Below are 16240 nucleotides of genomic sequence, written 5' to 3'. Positions count from 1 at the left end.
CTGAAATGAATAATTAATGTATGTGTGTTATATTAAACATAGAGGGAGTAAAATGTAGGCAAGCATTTCTGAACAACTACTAGTTGAATAAGACATGGGAGAGATGACGAATTTTAGCAAAGAGATTTATTTATATAGTAATACACTTGAAACAAATAGCCAAACCGAAAACTGCACACACATTACTAGTGCCTCCCCGGCGATCAAACCGACAAAAAAATCTAATGAAACGCAGTTTAACGTGATCAGAAATCTCAACTAGCAAGCAAGTCTCAGCAATGAAGAATTGAGTGCGTGCGCGTTCAAGCAAGTCGCAGCAATGAAGAATTTAGTGCGTGCGCGTTCACGCGAAGGAGGCAATTCTGGCAGGGGGAGCTTTTCGGCACAGCATCGGTATTGGCAACGTCAAACCTAAGAGGAAAATTAGCAAACAGGTGAGTTTATACTAGCATTGGACAGTTAACGTTTGCATGTTGATTGAGTCTTACTTATTAGCGAGTTCTATGAAGATGTCGTGCAATTCAGTTTAGATAACGTTAGTCTAACTTATGTTAACGCGCTGCTTGACAAGTGCATGTTTTGACCGCGTGTACTGTACGGCGATGGCATGGATTTAACGTTATGCCAAGGGTGCACGCGCTGAAGAGATGCAGCAGAAAGTATATGTTTTATTTTTTATTAACAAATATCAACAAACAAAAGAGGAATAGTCACATGCAAACAAGCATACAAACAAACTATTTACATTGCCAGGAATCCTAAACAAACAAATCATATTCATTAATAATACAAGTTTTAATTGCCTTTTAGTTTTTTTTATTTTAGTTTAAGTAGTGCCATATTGTTTAAACTCATTCATAGAGTGGAAAAAAGTTAGGTTTTGAATTAGACCATTTGCATTTGTAAATATGAAATGTACCTAGTATTATTAGCAGTCAAATTAAATATACTACATCTTTATCTATGTCAGAATTTCTGAAATAAATCATTAAATCAAAACCATTAAATAGTACAACCGGTCCTATTATTATTTTTTTTTTAAACAAAATTCTTTATGTCAATCCAAAGAATTCTGTTTTGGAATTCTTTCTAAAACATGTTTCACAGGATACATTCTATTTAACATTTCAAATGAAACTTCCTTTACTTTGTTACTGATACCATATTTGTTAGCAATTTTCCATGCTTTCCCCCATTGTATATCACCATAGATATTTGACCAAAAGAATCTTGCAGAGGGAATTGTAGTATCACAAACAATATTCCTAATCTGTTTATTACAAAAATGTTCTTTGATGTTACTATTGCCAATGAATATATTTTCATGATAAATCTATGTTACTTACATCAACCACAGAGGAATTTAAAAGCGATACAACCCCCCTTGGAATCGCATCAAAAACTATTGCATTCTTTCGGGGTTATTGGAATTTTAAACTTATCAAGAAATTCCCCATATGAAAGTAGATATCCATCCTCATTCAGTAACTGACCAACCAAAATAATGTTATTCTCAAACCAGTTATGGAGAAAAAAAAAGAGACTTATTTTTAAATCGTATATCTTTGTTGTTCCATAAAAAGTATCTGTGAGGGGAAAAAAATGTGTTTATACGCTAACATCCAAGCTAAAATTGCCTGCTTATGGAATTTGGCCAACTTTACAGGGATTTTATCAACATCGAAATTACATCAAAGCAAAAATTCTAAACCACCAACAGAGTCAAATAAATACTTAGGAAAGACATTCCAAATACTGTTCTGGTTCTTAACATACTTCAGAATCCAATTTATTTTAAAACTATTATTTAGAGTATTGAAATCTAAAACCTCAAGACCTTGTTCTTGGGAATTAGTGAGAATATCTTTTGGTAGATAGTGACGCTTGTTCCTCAGAAAATTATAAAGAATCTTATCTAAGTCCTGTACAATTTTAGGGGGTAAGTCAAGTAAGTGATAACGAGACATAAACTGATCTGGATAACCCTTCAGCTTTGGATAATAAAACCCGACCGTATAACAAAATATCTTTCATTAACCAGAGGTTCAATTTCTTCTTTGTTTTCTCAATAATGGGGTTAAAGTTCAATTCACTCCTTTGTTTTTCATCCTTGCATATAACAATTCCAAGATAAGTAACCTTATCATTAATTGGGATACCATATACTTCCTGTAAAACACAATCCTTGAGTGGAAATAAGACTGACTTATTGATATTAATTTTCAAACCCGAAACTAAGGAAAAGTATTCAATACAGGAAACTGCTTTAGAAACCTCATTCCTGTCTCTTAAAAATATGGTGGTATCATCAGCCAGTTGACATAGTTAAAATTCATTGCCAAGTGCTGAAACACCTTGAAAATTCCCTTTCTTGATAGGAAGAGCCATAATTTGAGTAACAAATAAAAATGGTCTAATTGGGCAGCCCTGCCTAATGCCACGGCCAATATCAAATCTTTGGGATGTCCAGTGAGAAAATTTTACACAGCTAGTATAAGCACTATATCAAGTTTGGACTGCTCACCAAACCCCCAAAAACATATTGCTTTGAACATAAATTCATGTTCTACAGTGTCAAAAGCTTTATAAAAATCAACAAACATAAGAAAACTATCATCAAGGATGAAGTCATTATAGTCAATCATATCTAAGATCAACCTGATGTTATTACTAATGTGTCGACCATACATAAAACCAGATTGTTCTTCATCAATTATATGATGCAAGCCTTGCTTCAATCTCTTAGCAGATACAAGGGCAAATAATTTCCCATCATTATTCAACAGGCTAATGGGTCTCCAGTTGTCAATATAAAGAGTATCCTTATGTCACGCCCTGGCCTTAATATACTTGTTTTCATTATTATTTTGGTTGGGTCAGGGTGTGACATGGGGAAGTTTGTGTGTTTTTTGTATTGTCTAGGGTGTTGTATGGTTTAGAGGGTTATGGTGTATAGATGGTTTAATGTTGTGTGTAGTTGTCTAGGAAAGTCTATGGTTGCCTGAATGGGTTCCCAATTAGAGACAGCTGGTTTCTGTTGTCTCTGATTGGGAGCCATATTTAAGGTAGCCATAGGCTTTAGTTTGTTGTGGGTAATTGTCTATGTTGAACGTTTGTAGCCTGTGTGTGTGCACTACGTTTATAGCTTCACGGTCATTTATTGTTTTGTTAGTTTGTAAGTGTTTTGTTTCGTTTTTCCTTCTTCACAATAAAAAGAAGATGGCTTATTTTCCACATGCTGCGTTTTGGTCCGTCTCTCCCCCACACGATCGTGACACCTTATTAGGCTTGGGAATCAAAGTAATTACACCTTGCTTTAAGGAAGCTGGTAACTCCTCTTTTTCTATTGATTCTTGAAACATAGCAAGAATGAAAGTAATCAATTTATCATTGAATGCTTTATAAAATTTGCTTATTAAATTATTTCCAGGGGACCTATTGTCCTTAAGGCTTTTAATACAGTCTTATCTCAATTTAAGATATCTCATCACAAAAATCCCTGAAATCATTATCTATCTTCTTAGCAATGTTTGCTACATTGTCTAAGAAAAGATCCATATTGGAAGTTGGCTGGGCTGATGTATACAGATTCTGATAAAACTGGGCAACATGCTGAGAGATTTCTTTTTGATTTTCATTGGGAGTATTATTAATCATTAATGTACAGCAGAAAGTAGTTGGTGCCATTGGTGTTAACAGTAGTGATGGGCATTCCGGCTCTTTTCAGTGAGCCGGCTCGTTCGGTTCAGCTCACCCAAAAAGAGACGGCTCTTTTGGCTCCCAAACGGCTCTTTAAAAAAATATATGTTTTGTATTTTTTAAGTCAAACAGTTTGCGATAGTTTGACTATGATTGGTGTTAAAACAATTCAAATTAAATTATTAAATGAAATCATACTTTACCTTAACCACAATGTATTTAAAAATGCATTGGTTTGTTATGAAAAAGAATGTTATTAAACATTTGCATTTAAAGTATAACTTTTTAATGTATATTAACAAAGTGCATATAAATCTAACCATTCAAAACTAATACAATCTGAACAGCATAATAGAATATTGTACCATATCAAAGAAAAATAAATAACAATTTTCAAAACCGCAGCATCCCACAAATTTAAATAAATGTAAAAAAGAAGGATGCTATTACACATGGGCATTTAAAGTATAACTTTTTAATATATATTAACAAAGTGCATATAAATCTAACCATTCAAAACGAATACAATCTGAACAACATAATAAAAGAATATTGCACCATATCAAAGAAAAATAAATAATGTGCAAAACTGCAGCATCCCACTTAAAACATTAAACTGGTCCCTCTTTTCCCACTCTTCTTTATTGCCATGTTATAACCAGCAGCACACAGCAATGCTGACCATATTTTGCTTTTATGAGAGATTTGCATTCAGAAATGCAAGCTGCCTCACTTTTGAGGGGCTGATGCGGTTTCTTCTCTCAGTAGTTATTTTTCCCGTTTTCGAGGAGACCCTCAGAGGCAACGGATGTGGCCACTATGCAGAGTCTCCCTGTCATGACTTTAGTAAGCCGTGGGTAGACAGAGGCCTTGTTCTTCCACCAGCTCAGAGGATCTGCAGATCTTTGGAGGAGGGGCTCCTCCAAATAGGATCGGACCTCCATTATGGCATCTGCTGAGGGATTCCTTCGTGCTGCATCCCCAGTTGCTCTCTCGTCAAACAGCAGACGTTTGTGGCACTACTGCTAGTGCTTTCCTCCATTTGATCCCTCTTCTTCCTGTTGCCCTGGTGCCTGAGCCAGCTGGCTGATGGGGCTATCCCTCCCTGCTGCTGAGGTTAATCTTTGAAGAGCCTCATCAATCGCTCTGGCATCACTGAAGGCTAACTTCTTAAACCTGGGGTGGAATAAGTGAAAGGGATTTCTTGCTTGGAATTGTGTACATTGGATTTAGACTATTGCTATAATTTCTTAAACCTCTGTCCTCCACACTCGAAAATGGCTAGAAATCAGTGGCAATCATTTTAGCCAACGCGATACCAATTTGGCCTTGTTTTGCTACAGACATAGACTTTGGCATAAACTGGTCCATAGAAGACTAAGTAGCTGTGGGTCGCGGAGTAGGCCTACTTGACTGAGTGGATACATCTCCACATGTGGAGGTGCTGGCTCCACCACTATCACTAGCAGTCCCACTAGTTTCTTAAAGCTCCACTACAGCTAGCTTCACAGTTGGGTGCACAGTTCACATATTTTTATTTGATTTATTTATTCTTTATTAAACCTGTAGGCTAGTTGAGAACAAGTTCTCATTTGCAACTGCGACCTGGCCAAGATGAAGCAAAGCAATTCGACACATACAACAACACAGAGTTACACATGGAATAAACAAACATACAATCAATAATACAGTAGAAAAGGTCTACATACAGTGTGTGCAAATGAGGTAGGATAAGAGAAGTATGGCAATAAATAGGTCATGGTGGCAAAGTAATTACAATATACCAATTAAACACTGGAATGTGCAGAAGATGAATGTGCAAGTAGAGATACTTGGGTGCAAAGGAGCAAGAGAAATAAACACAGTATGGGGATGAGGTAGATTGGATGGGCTATTTACAAATGAGCTATGTACAGGTGCAGAGATCTGTGAGCTGCTCTGACAGCTGGTGCTTAAAGCTAGTGAGGGAGGTAAGAGTCTCCAGCTTTAATGATTTTTGCAGTTCGTTCCAGTCATTGGTAGCAGAGAACTGGAAGGAGAGGCGACCAAAGGAAGAATTGGCTTTGGGTGTGACCAGTGAGATTTACCTGCTGGAGCGTGTGCTATGGGTGGGTGCTGCTATGGTGACCAGTGAGCTGAGATAAGGCGGTGCTTTACCTAGCTGAGACTTGTAGATGACCTGGAGCCAGTGGGATTGGCGACGAGTATGAAGCGAGGGCCAGCCAACGAGAGCATACAGGTCGCAGTGGTGGGTAGTATATGGGGCTTTGGTGACAAAACGGATGGCACTGTGATAAACTCTACTCAACAAATTGGATGTAGTCTTGGAGGCTATTTTGTAAATGACTTCGCCAAAGTCGAGGATCGGTAGGATGGTCAGTTTTACGAGGGTATGTTTGGCAGCATGGGTGAAGGATGCTTCTTTGCGAAATAGGAAGCCGGTTCTAGATTTAATTTTGGATTGGAAATGTTTAATGTGAGTCTGGAAGGAGAGTTTACAGTCCAACCAGACACCTAGGTATTTGTAGTTGTCCACGTATTCTAAAAGTCAGAGCCGTCCAGAGTAGTGATACTGGACGGGCTGGCAGCGATCGGTTGAAGAGCATGCATTTAGTTTTACTTGCATTTAAGAGCAGTTGGAGGCCACGGAAGGAGAGTTGTATGGCATTGAAGCTTGTCTGGAGGTTAGTTAACACAGTGTCCAAAGAAGGGCCAGAGATATACAGAATGGTGTCGTCTGCGTAGAGGTGGATCAAAGAATCACCAGCAGCAAGAGCGACATCATTGATGTATACAGAGAAGAGAGTCGGCCCGAGAATTGAACCCTGTGGCTCCCCCATAGACTGCCAGAGGTCCGGACAACAGGCCCTCCGATTTGACACACTGAACTCTATCAGAGAAGTAGTTGGTGAACTAGGCAAGGCAATCATTTGAGAAACCAAGGCTGTTGAGTCTGCTAATAAGAATGTTGTGATTGACAGAGTTGAAAGCCTTTGCCAGGTCAATGAATACGGCTGCACAGTAATGTCTCTTATCGATGGCGGTTATATCATTTAGGACCTTGAGCGTGGCTGATGTCAGTGTAGGTTGTGCGTGGAACCGGCTTTATATGAGATTTTGTTTTGGCAAATTCTACACTGTGCTCTAACATTGTCTACATTATTAAAATGCATCCAAATGCTACTGTGCTTCCGACTATTTTTCCAGCTGTTGTTTTCACAGCAGTCCTTCCTCTCTCTCCTCGGCTGCTAAGTGTGCGACTGTGAGTGAGTTGGCTCGGCCCTCCCTCACGCATCTTTGGTTCATTGGTTGACACTGCATGTCTGATTTGACAGGAACAACAGGTGAGGCTGTTAGTCTGAGCAGGCAGTCAGAACGAATGTGTGTGTCTGTGCCAGTTCGTCTTGTATGTTTCCAAGTCAACCAGCGTTTTCCCCGTTCTCCTGCTTTTTGCATTCTCCTTTTTCTAGTCCTCCCGGTTTTGACCTTTGCCTGTTTCTGAACTTTATACCCGCCTGCCTGACACTCTGCCTGCTTTGACCACGAGCCTGTCTGCCGCTCTGTACCTCCTGGACTCTGATCTGATTTTGACCTTTTTGCCTGTCTTCGACCAGTCTCTTGCCTACCCCTTTGGATTAATAAACATTGTAAGCCTACCACTGTTGTGTCATCTGAAAACTTAATGATGGTGTTGGAGTCGTGCCTGGCCGTGCAGTCATGAGTGAATAGGGAGTAGGAAGTGACTGAGCACGCACCCCTGGGGGGCCCCTGTGTTGAGGATCAGCTTGGCGGATGTGTTGTTACCTACCCTTACCACCTGGGGGTGGCCCGTCAGGAATTCCAGGATCCAGTTGCAGAGGGAGGTGTTTAGTCCCAGGGTCCTTAGCTTATTGATGAGCTTTGAGGGCACTATGGTGTTGACTGCTGAGCAGTAGGCAATGAATAGCATTCGTTGAGCTCGTATTGTCACCAACATTTACAGCTGAAACTGTCCAGTATTTGCAATCTAAAATCAGTGATCATAGACAGACTCTGCAAGAGGTCTTTCCTGGGTTTAGGCTTTGACCCAAGCACCATTATGTTGAGCATTAGTCTGAACTCATCAAGTGTTATGGGCCTCTTGTATACCTTTGGACCATGAGGTTTGAGGGTAAACGCCACTTTTTCTAAAGGGTTGTGCATGACTCTCAGAACTTCAAGAATGTCCTGAACACCTCTGCCCTTGTTTCAGCACTACCCGAAGTAGCTAAGGACTTCATTGAACAAGAGACAGAAAGCAACACTGTTTACTGCACATCAAAAGTCACTCTTAATTGCACTGATTATGTCAATGGCGTGTTTGTATCAGTGGGAAGAATTTAACAGATCCTCCTTGTGAATAATAATGTTTCCTTTCTCTGTTGAAAGTATGAGTCCTGCTAAGTGGAACATCTTCGGTCCTATGAACTGTCCTCAGGCAATCTGTCGGTTCACTCAATATCAGAGTTCAACGATACATCCACCCTCTCAGCATACTACACCGGCTCAGATTGCTACTGACGCTCAAGAGATTCATACTACTACACTGAAAAGGTGACATATTATATATTTCATATATATTTCCCCTTACTCAAAAAAAAGGAATTGTTAAATGAAGGAATAAGATGGATCATAAAATGTGTATTTTTCCTCCCTCAGATGGCAGAACCTACACTCCAGACCTTACTTTCTGTCCGTGTAGCAACGGATATGGTGGGGAAGATGACCCTTCCGCCCACAGTCGGTGGATGACCTGAAGATCATCATGCAAAACAAACTAATTTGGACTAATGACTTCACCCTTCAAGATGAAGACCCTAACTTGGATGGACAATTGTGCTGTCTAGTGGACATTGAGGAACTTCCTGAGAAAGCTGTCCTGGAGGTAATCGGATCAGAAAGTGATGCCAGCTCAACGGGAACTGGAAACAGATACTGCCCCACGCCAGAGAGTCTCCAGAGCACCCAGAAAAGTGGCCTGATGGCTTTTTGGTGCCATCTTTTTCTTATGATCTTGAGCACCTGCTTAGAGAGGGAAATATTTGCTATGAGAACTCGAAAGACTCTTAAATTAACAAGAGCCCAGAAGCATGACGTTCTTGAGAACATACTGTAGCTAAAGCAATACACAGTTTCAAGGCCTATCCAAGTGGAGGAGAAATAGGCAAGGCTGCCTAAGTGCTTGTTACCAAGCACCCATGTCTCAAAGAAGCAGGGAGTCAGTCTGGATGGTATGCATGGATGACTAGTCCGATGTTCAAGATGGGGAACTATTGGACCAAGTTGAGCAGAGCTGGAGTTCCTGAGGTCTCTGTGAATATCAAATCAAATGTATTTATATAGCCCTTCTTACATCAGCTGATATCTCAAAGTGCTGTACAGAAACCCAGCCTAAAACTCCAAACAGCAAGCAATGCAGGTGTAGAAGCACGGTGGCTAGAAAAAACTCCCTAGAAAGGCCAACCCAGACAGGAAGATCACGTCAGGGACTCAACCCACTCAAGTGACGCACCCCTCCTAGGGATGGCATGGAAGAGCACCAGTAAGCCAGTGACTCAGCCCCTGTAATAGGGTTAGAGGCAGAGAAACCCAGTAGAGAGAGGGGAACCGGCCAGGCAGAGACAGCAAGGGCTGTTCGTTGCTCCAGAGCCTTTCCGTTCACCTTCACACTCCTGGGCCAGAATACACTCAATCATATGACCTACTGAAGAGATGAGTCTTCAGTAAAGACTTAAAGGTTGAGACCGAGTCTACGTCTCTCACATGGGTAGGCAGACCATTCCATAAAAATGGAGCTCTATAGGAGAAATCCCTGCCTCCAGCTGTGCTTAGAAATTCTAGGGACAATTAGGAGGCCTGCGTCTTGTGACCGTAGCGTACGTGTAGGTATGTACGGCAGGACCAAATCGGAAAGATAGTTAGGAGCAAGCCCATGTAATGCTTTGTAGGTTAGCAGTAAAACCCTGAAATCAGCCCTTGGCTTAACAGGAAGCCAGTGTAGGGAGGCTAGCACTGGAGTAATATGATCAAATTTTGGGGTTCTAGTCAGGATTCTAGCAGCCGTATTTAGCACTAACTGAAGTTTATTTAGTGCTTTATCCGGGTAGACGGAAAGTAGAGCATTGCAGTAGTCTAACCTAGAAGTAACAAAAGCATGGATACATTTTTCTGCATTTTTGGACAGAAAGTTTCAGATTTTTGCAATGTTACGTAGATGGAAAAAAGCTGTCCTTGAAACAGTCTTGATATGTTCGTCAAAAGAGAGATCAGGGTCCAGAGTAATGCCGAGGTCCTTCAGTTTTATTTTAGACGACTGTACAACCATCAAGAATAATTGTCAGATTCAACAGAAGATCTTTATTTCTTGGGACCTAGAATAAGCATCTCTGTTTTGTTCGAGTTTAAAAGTAGAAAGTTTGCAGCCATCCACTTCCTTATGCCTGAAACACAGGCTTCTAGCGAGGGCAATTTTGGGGCTTCACCATGTTTCATTGAAATGTAGAGCTGTGTGTCATCCGCATAGCAGTGAAAGTTAACATTATGTTTTCAAAGGACATCCCCAAGAAGTAAAATAGATAGGGAAAACAATAATGGTCCTACAACGGAACCTTGAGGAACACAGAAATTTACAGTTGATTTGTCAGAGGACAAACCATTCACAGAGACAAACTGATATCTTTCCGACAGATAAGATCTAAACCAGGCCAGAACTTGTCCGTTGTAGACCAATTTGGGTTTCCAATCTCTCCAAAAGAATGTGGTGATCTATGGTATCAAAAGTAGCACTAAGGTCTAGGCGCACGAGGACAGATGCAGAGCCTCGGGCTGACGCCATTAAAAGGTAATTTAGCACCTTCACACGTGCAGTCTCAGTGCTATGATGGGGTCTAAAACCAGACTGAAGCATTTCGTATACATTTTTTGTCCTCAGGAAGGCAGTGAGTTGCTGCGCAACAGCTTTTTCTAAAATTTGAGAGGAATGTAAGATTCGATGTAGGCCGATAGTTTTTTATATTTTCTGGGTCAAGGTTTGGCTTTTTCAAGAGAGGCTTTATTACTGCCACTTTTAGTGAGTTTGGTACACATCCGGTGGATAGAGAGCCATTTATTATGTTCAACATAGGAGAGCCAAGCACAGGAAGCAGCTCTTTCAGTAGTTTAGTTGGAATAGGGTTCAGTATGCAGCTTGAAGGTTTAGATGCCATGCAGCTTGAAGGTTTAGATGCCATGATTATTCTCATCATTGTGTCAAGAGATATAGTACTAAAACACTTGAGTGTCTCTCTTGATCCTAGGTCCTGGCAGAGTTGTGCAGACTCAGGACAACTGAGCTTTGGAGGAATAAGCAGATTTAAAGAGGAGTCCGTAATTTGCTTTCTAATGATCATGATCTTTTCCTCAAAGAAGTTAATGAATTGATTACTGCTTAAGTGAAAGCCATCCTATCTTGGGGAATGCTGCTTTTTAGTTAGCTTTGCGACAGTATCAAAAAGACATTTTGGATTGTTCTTATTTTCCTCAATTAAGTTGGAAAAATAGGATGATCGAGCACCAGTGAGGGCTCTTCGATACTGCACGGTACTGTCTTTCCAAGCTAGTCGGAAGACTTCCAGTTTGGTGTGGCGCCATTTCCGTTCCAATTTTCTGGAAGCTCGCTTCAGAGCTCAGGTATTTTCTGTATTCCAGGGAGCTAGTTTCTTATGACAAATGTTCTTAGTTTTTAGGGGTGCAACTGCATCTAGGGTATTGCGCAAGGTTAAATTGAGTTCCTCAGTTAGGTGGTTAACTGATTTTTGTCCTCTGACGTCCTTGGGTAGGCAGAGGGAGTCTGGAAGGGCATCAAGGAATCTTTGGGTTGTCTGAGAATTTATAGCACGACTTTTGATGCTCCTTGGTTGGGGTCCGAGCAGATTATTTGTTGCTATTGCAAACGTAATAAAATGGTGGTCCGATAGTCCAGGACTATGAGGAAAAACATTAAGATCCACAACATTTATTCCATGGGACAAAACTAGGTCCAGAGTATGACTGACAGTGAGTTGGTCCAGAGACATTTTGGACAAACCCACTGAGTCGATGATGGCTCCGAAAGCCTTTTGGAGTGGGTCTGTGGACTTTTCCATGTGAATATTAAAATCACCAAAAATGTGAATATTATCTGCTATAACTACAATGTCCGATAGGAATTCAGGGAACTCAGTGAGGAATCCTGTAAACAGTAGCTATAAAAAGTGATTGAGTAGGCTGCATAGATTTCATGACTAGAAGCTCAAAAGACGAAAACGTCGGGGGGGGGGGGGGGGGTTTTATAAATTGAAATTTGCTATCGTAAATGTTAGCAACACCTCCGCCTTTGCGGGATGCACGGGGGATATGGTCACTAGTGTAACCAGGAGGTGAGGCCTCATTTAACACAGTAAATTCATCAGGCTTAAGCCATGTTTCAGTCAGGCCAATCACATCAAGATTATGATCAGAGATTAGTTTATTGACTATAACTGCCTTTGAAGTGAGGGATCTAACATTAAGTAGCCCTATTTTGAGATGTGAGGTATCACGATCTCTTTCAATAATGGCAGGAATGGAGGAGGTCTTTATTCTAGTGAGATTGCTAAGGCGAACACCGCCATGTTTAGTTTTGCCCAACCTGAATACAGTGAATACAGTGAAGAGGAGCATAAACAACCCAGAGAGAGAGTCACTCCACTCAAACATCAAGAGACCAAGACGAGGTGAGGTAAACTTCCTGCCATACTTTCCAAGAGGGAAAGACCCAGAGTCTCTTAAGTAGCTGAGACAGCAAATCATCAACAAAGTTTCAAATACAGAGAGAAACCTAACATTAATAGACAAACTGAGGCAGACGAAATGAGATCATCAATGATGGACCGCCAGTGAAAGGGTTCTGTCCAGAGAACTGTCCAGCCCTTCACTTGGAGTCTCAGGTAAAACAGCTGATACTCCTCTCTCTTTTTATCTCTGTTTGTCTCACTACCATTTCACGCTCTTCCCCTTTGGAAGATATTTTTCAGTAAACATTGTTCAATGTGGCTTTTGTTTGTGGTTTGTTGTAATTTTTTTTTGCAGGTTTGTGCAGACTTCCACCACATAACAAACATCAATCTGAAGAGCCGATTCTACGCCGAACTAGACAGACACCACCCGACTGATTGTCTTGTTCAGGCAAAGGGCAGCACGGACAGACCATGCAGCAGAGGCTATGAGACGTGTCTTAAGGATCTATGATCTCCAGGTAGGTAAAAATGGAATACCACTCTGAGCATTCAAACATTCATTTTATTGTATTCAACATAACAGTGCATGACCATAGACATACTACATTTTAAACTCTACTCTGCACCATGTGTGTGACTCTTAAAAAGAGCAACTTGACGTGAACACCAGGCGCACTACTGCCCTTTGTGGTCTCCCCATCTACCTTCGTGAGGAAACCACTGGAATGTAAGTATTTCCTGCACGCAGTCTTAACAGTTAACATCTTACGTTTGTTCACTTGTATGGTAAAACACTTACATTTATGCATGTTTCAGGTAGAGGAAACTGAAGAGCCGGACATTACAGACCCGCCTGTCTCTCTCCTCACAGTCGTCAGCGAGAACTAAACTGATCATGTCCAGTTCAACTCAGCAAGGATTGCTGTTGTGTTAGCTAGAAGGTGACATTGTAATGAGTGATGTTCCCAGGTTGGCTGATGCACTTATGTTGTTATTTGATTTGATTTACGCCTTGCATCTGAGTTATCCCAAGCAGCTGATCCACACGTTTAACTTCATACAAAAAGGTCCTGATGGGCTTGGATAATGGGAAAATTCTTAAACCCAAGCTTTTGTCTCTGAAAAAAAGACCTATTGAAGCAAGATTAATGATGTGTGGGTATTTGCATTTACCGTCATTGAGGTTGTCTCCAACTCATGCCCTTACATGGCTGCAAAGGCATTTCTCGTAGATGCATCTTTAATGTGTGGCTCCACATTGTCCCACCTTTGCCTTGTTAATCGTAGCATAGCCTCACACAGACAGTTTTTCCAATCGAAAACCCTACATTCTTTAGAAGTTGTAAATGTTTTCCTTTCATTGTCATTGACGTTTGACATAAACCAGGTCCAGTGGGTGTTATTTTTGACCACACACGTGTTTCAGCTGTTCTGCCCTTCAGTAGAACTCAATAGAAAGAGAGATGGCTCTTTCTGTACTGCCGCTGTCAGTCAATATGTAAACAACGTGGAGTGCTTGATGAGATAAGCGAGAGTTGAGATTTGATATCCACTCCAAATAAAGTTGTAACATACACTATGTTCTGAATGTAACGGAGATAAGCGAGAGAGAGTTCATATGCACTAAAATAAAGCTGGAACATGTTTTCTAAAATGTATGTATTACAACGGTTATAACAGTTAATGGTTTTTGATCATGGCTGCAGCTTTAATGTGTGGCTCCTAATTTTCCAGTTTTAGTCTAATCGCTGCAGACTCATATACGGACAATGTTTCCAATAGAAAGTTCAGAGACACTATTTGGATAGTCCATCTGTAGATAGTTAATTGAGCATCTATAGACCATCAACAAATGTTCAATTACTGTCAACTAACCCTAACATATCAGCAGAGATGCAGTTGACATTTTCTTAGTTTCTTGATAGTTTGAGCATCCACAGGGGACTATCCAAATACTGTTCCAGAAAATTCTAAATTCTTTAGAAGTTCAATGTTTTAACCAGGTTTCCTTCCAACCATTTCATGCTAGAGCGCACGTCAGAACGAGATTTTTTTGTTTGTCTGCAGCCAAGCATCAATGACCATATCTCCAGAATGCAACCCTTGATATTTATTGGAAAGAAACATCAAGCTCATCACATGCAATTTTACCACCCTGTGAAGTTCATCACAACTTATTTCATCTGTAGCCTAAAACTGCATGCTCTCCTGACAAGCCGTAGTGGGAGGACCACACGTCATCGTGTGACTCCCAAGTTTACTTCAATATGATGGTTATTAAATCAATATTTTCCCATAAAAGCATTTCCACTGACATTTCTCGATTAACAAATTTTACAGAGGCAAAGATCAACTTTTCTTTACTCGCATAAAAAGGTTAGATGGAAACCTGGTTAGTGTCACATTTGGTTATTGTTTTGGAGGCAGGCATTTTGTAAAGTTGAATACACAGGCATATTAAAGTATGGTTTGAGTTGTCAATAACATTAATTGTTTACTTTATTTGATAACAAAATGTATTTTGTACATTATATTTATAGTGATTTATATGATTGTGTTTGTATTATTCAAGCCTTAGAATAAAGATTCATTGAATGCCTGAAAATTTACTGCTGAGTTGTATGTGCTAAGAATATAAACTCAGCATAAAAAGAGACGTCCCTTTTTAAAGGACCCTGTCTTTCAAATATAATTCGTAAAAGTCCAAAGAACTTCACAGATCTTCATTGTAAAGGGTTTAAACACTGTTTCCCATGCTTGTTCAATGAACCATAAACAATTAATGATTTCAGAATGACAATGCCCCCGTGATCGGTGTGGAAGAACTTGACTTGCCCTGACCTCAACCTCCTTGAACACCTTTGTGATAAATTGGAATGCCAACTGCGAGCCAGGCCTAATTGCCCAACACAGTCCCCAACCTCACTAATGCTCTTGTGGCTGAATGGAAGCAAGTCCCCGCAGCAATGTTCCAACATCTAGTGGAAAGTCTTCCCAGAAGAGTGGAGGCTGTTATAGCAGCAAAGGGGGAACCAACTCCATACTAAGGTCCATGATTTTGAAATGAGATGTTCGACGAGCTGGTGTCCACATACTTTTGGTCATGTAATGTATCAATTGAGAGGGAGAATATGAGCGGCTCCACCAACACTTCAAAGCAATTAAATTATAGTTTTATCAACCAGGAATCGCCAGTGGGCTATGCTACCAGTTCGCACCCGAATGCAGACAATGCAGAAACAGTATTAATCATGATGTAATTAACCCGTTAGACCCCAATAGAATGCTGCTGTAGATTACTCAAAGCTCATTTTCTCACACATTTCATAGCTCCAAACCAAAGAACAAATGATAATGACAAGTGAAGAGCACATCATCTTCTTTAATATGACACCACATTTGTGTCAATAGGAATAACACTAATTTTGTCTTCATTGTGTAACTAACTATGAAAAAGCGATTAACACTCAACACAACAAAAAACCCAAGAGTATGTACATTTGAGTAAATTTGACTAAATTACTCAAAATACCAAGTATAATATATTATACTTATAAATATTATTTATAAATAAATACTATTATCTGAAATGTAACTAGAGGGCAAAATTCAGAAAGTATTTCTAAACCCACACAAAGTAGGCGATTTGATTGCATTTTTATATTGTTACAGAAGTAAGAATCGTTGTCAAACAACTATTCAGAGACTATTTAAAATATAGGTAACCTCTCTCAATAAGATTTAGTACAGACTAGGCCTGACACAAAATGTAGAAATAGTAACCTATT

At 40.1% G+C, this 16240-nt stretch overlaps 1 long non-coding RNA gene across 1 annotated transcript; it reads left to right on the top strand.

The window, feature by feature from the left end:
• The first annotated feature begins 355 nt into the window (after positions 1–355).
• On the top strand, positions 356–15057 carry LOC129854556 (uncharacterized). Its single transcript, XR_008759329.1, has 6 exons — positions 356–434; positions 8107–8271; positions 8377–12662; positions 12805–12970; positions 13101–13179; positions 13269–15057. It is a non-coding gene; the product is annotated as an uncharacterized LOC129854556 (long non-coding RNA).
• Positions 15058–16240: the final 1183 nt, after the last annotated feature.

This window comes from Salvelinus fontinalis, chromosome 1, assembly GCF_029448725.1.
Source record: "Salvelinus fontinalis isolate EN_2023a chromosome 1, ASM2944872v1, whole genome shotgun sequence".
NCBI lineage: Eukaryota > Metazoa > Chordata > Actinopteri > Salmoniformes > Salmonidae > Salvelinus > Salvelinus fontinalis.
This window is presented reverse-complemented; position numbering and strand designations above follow the sequence as displayed.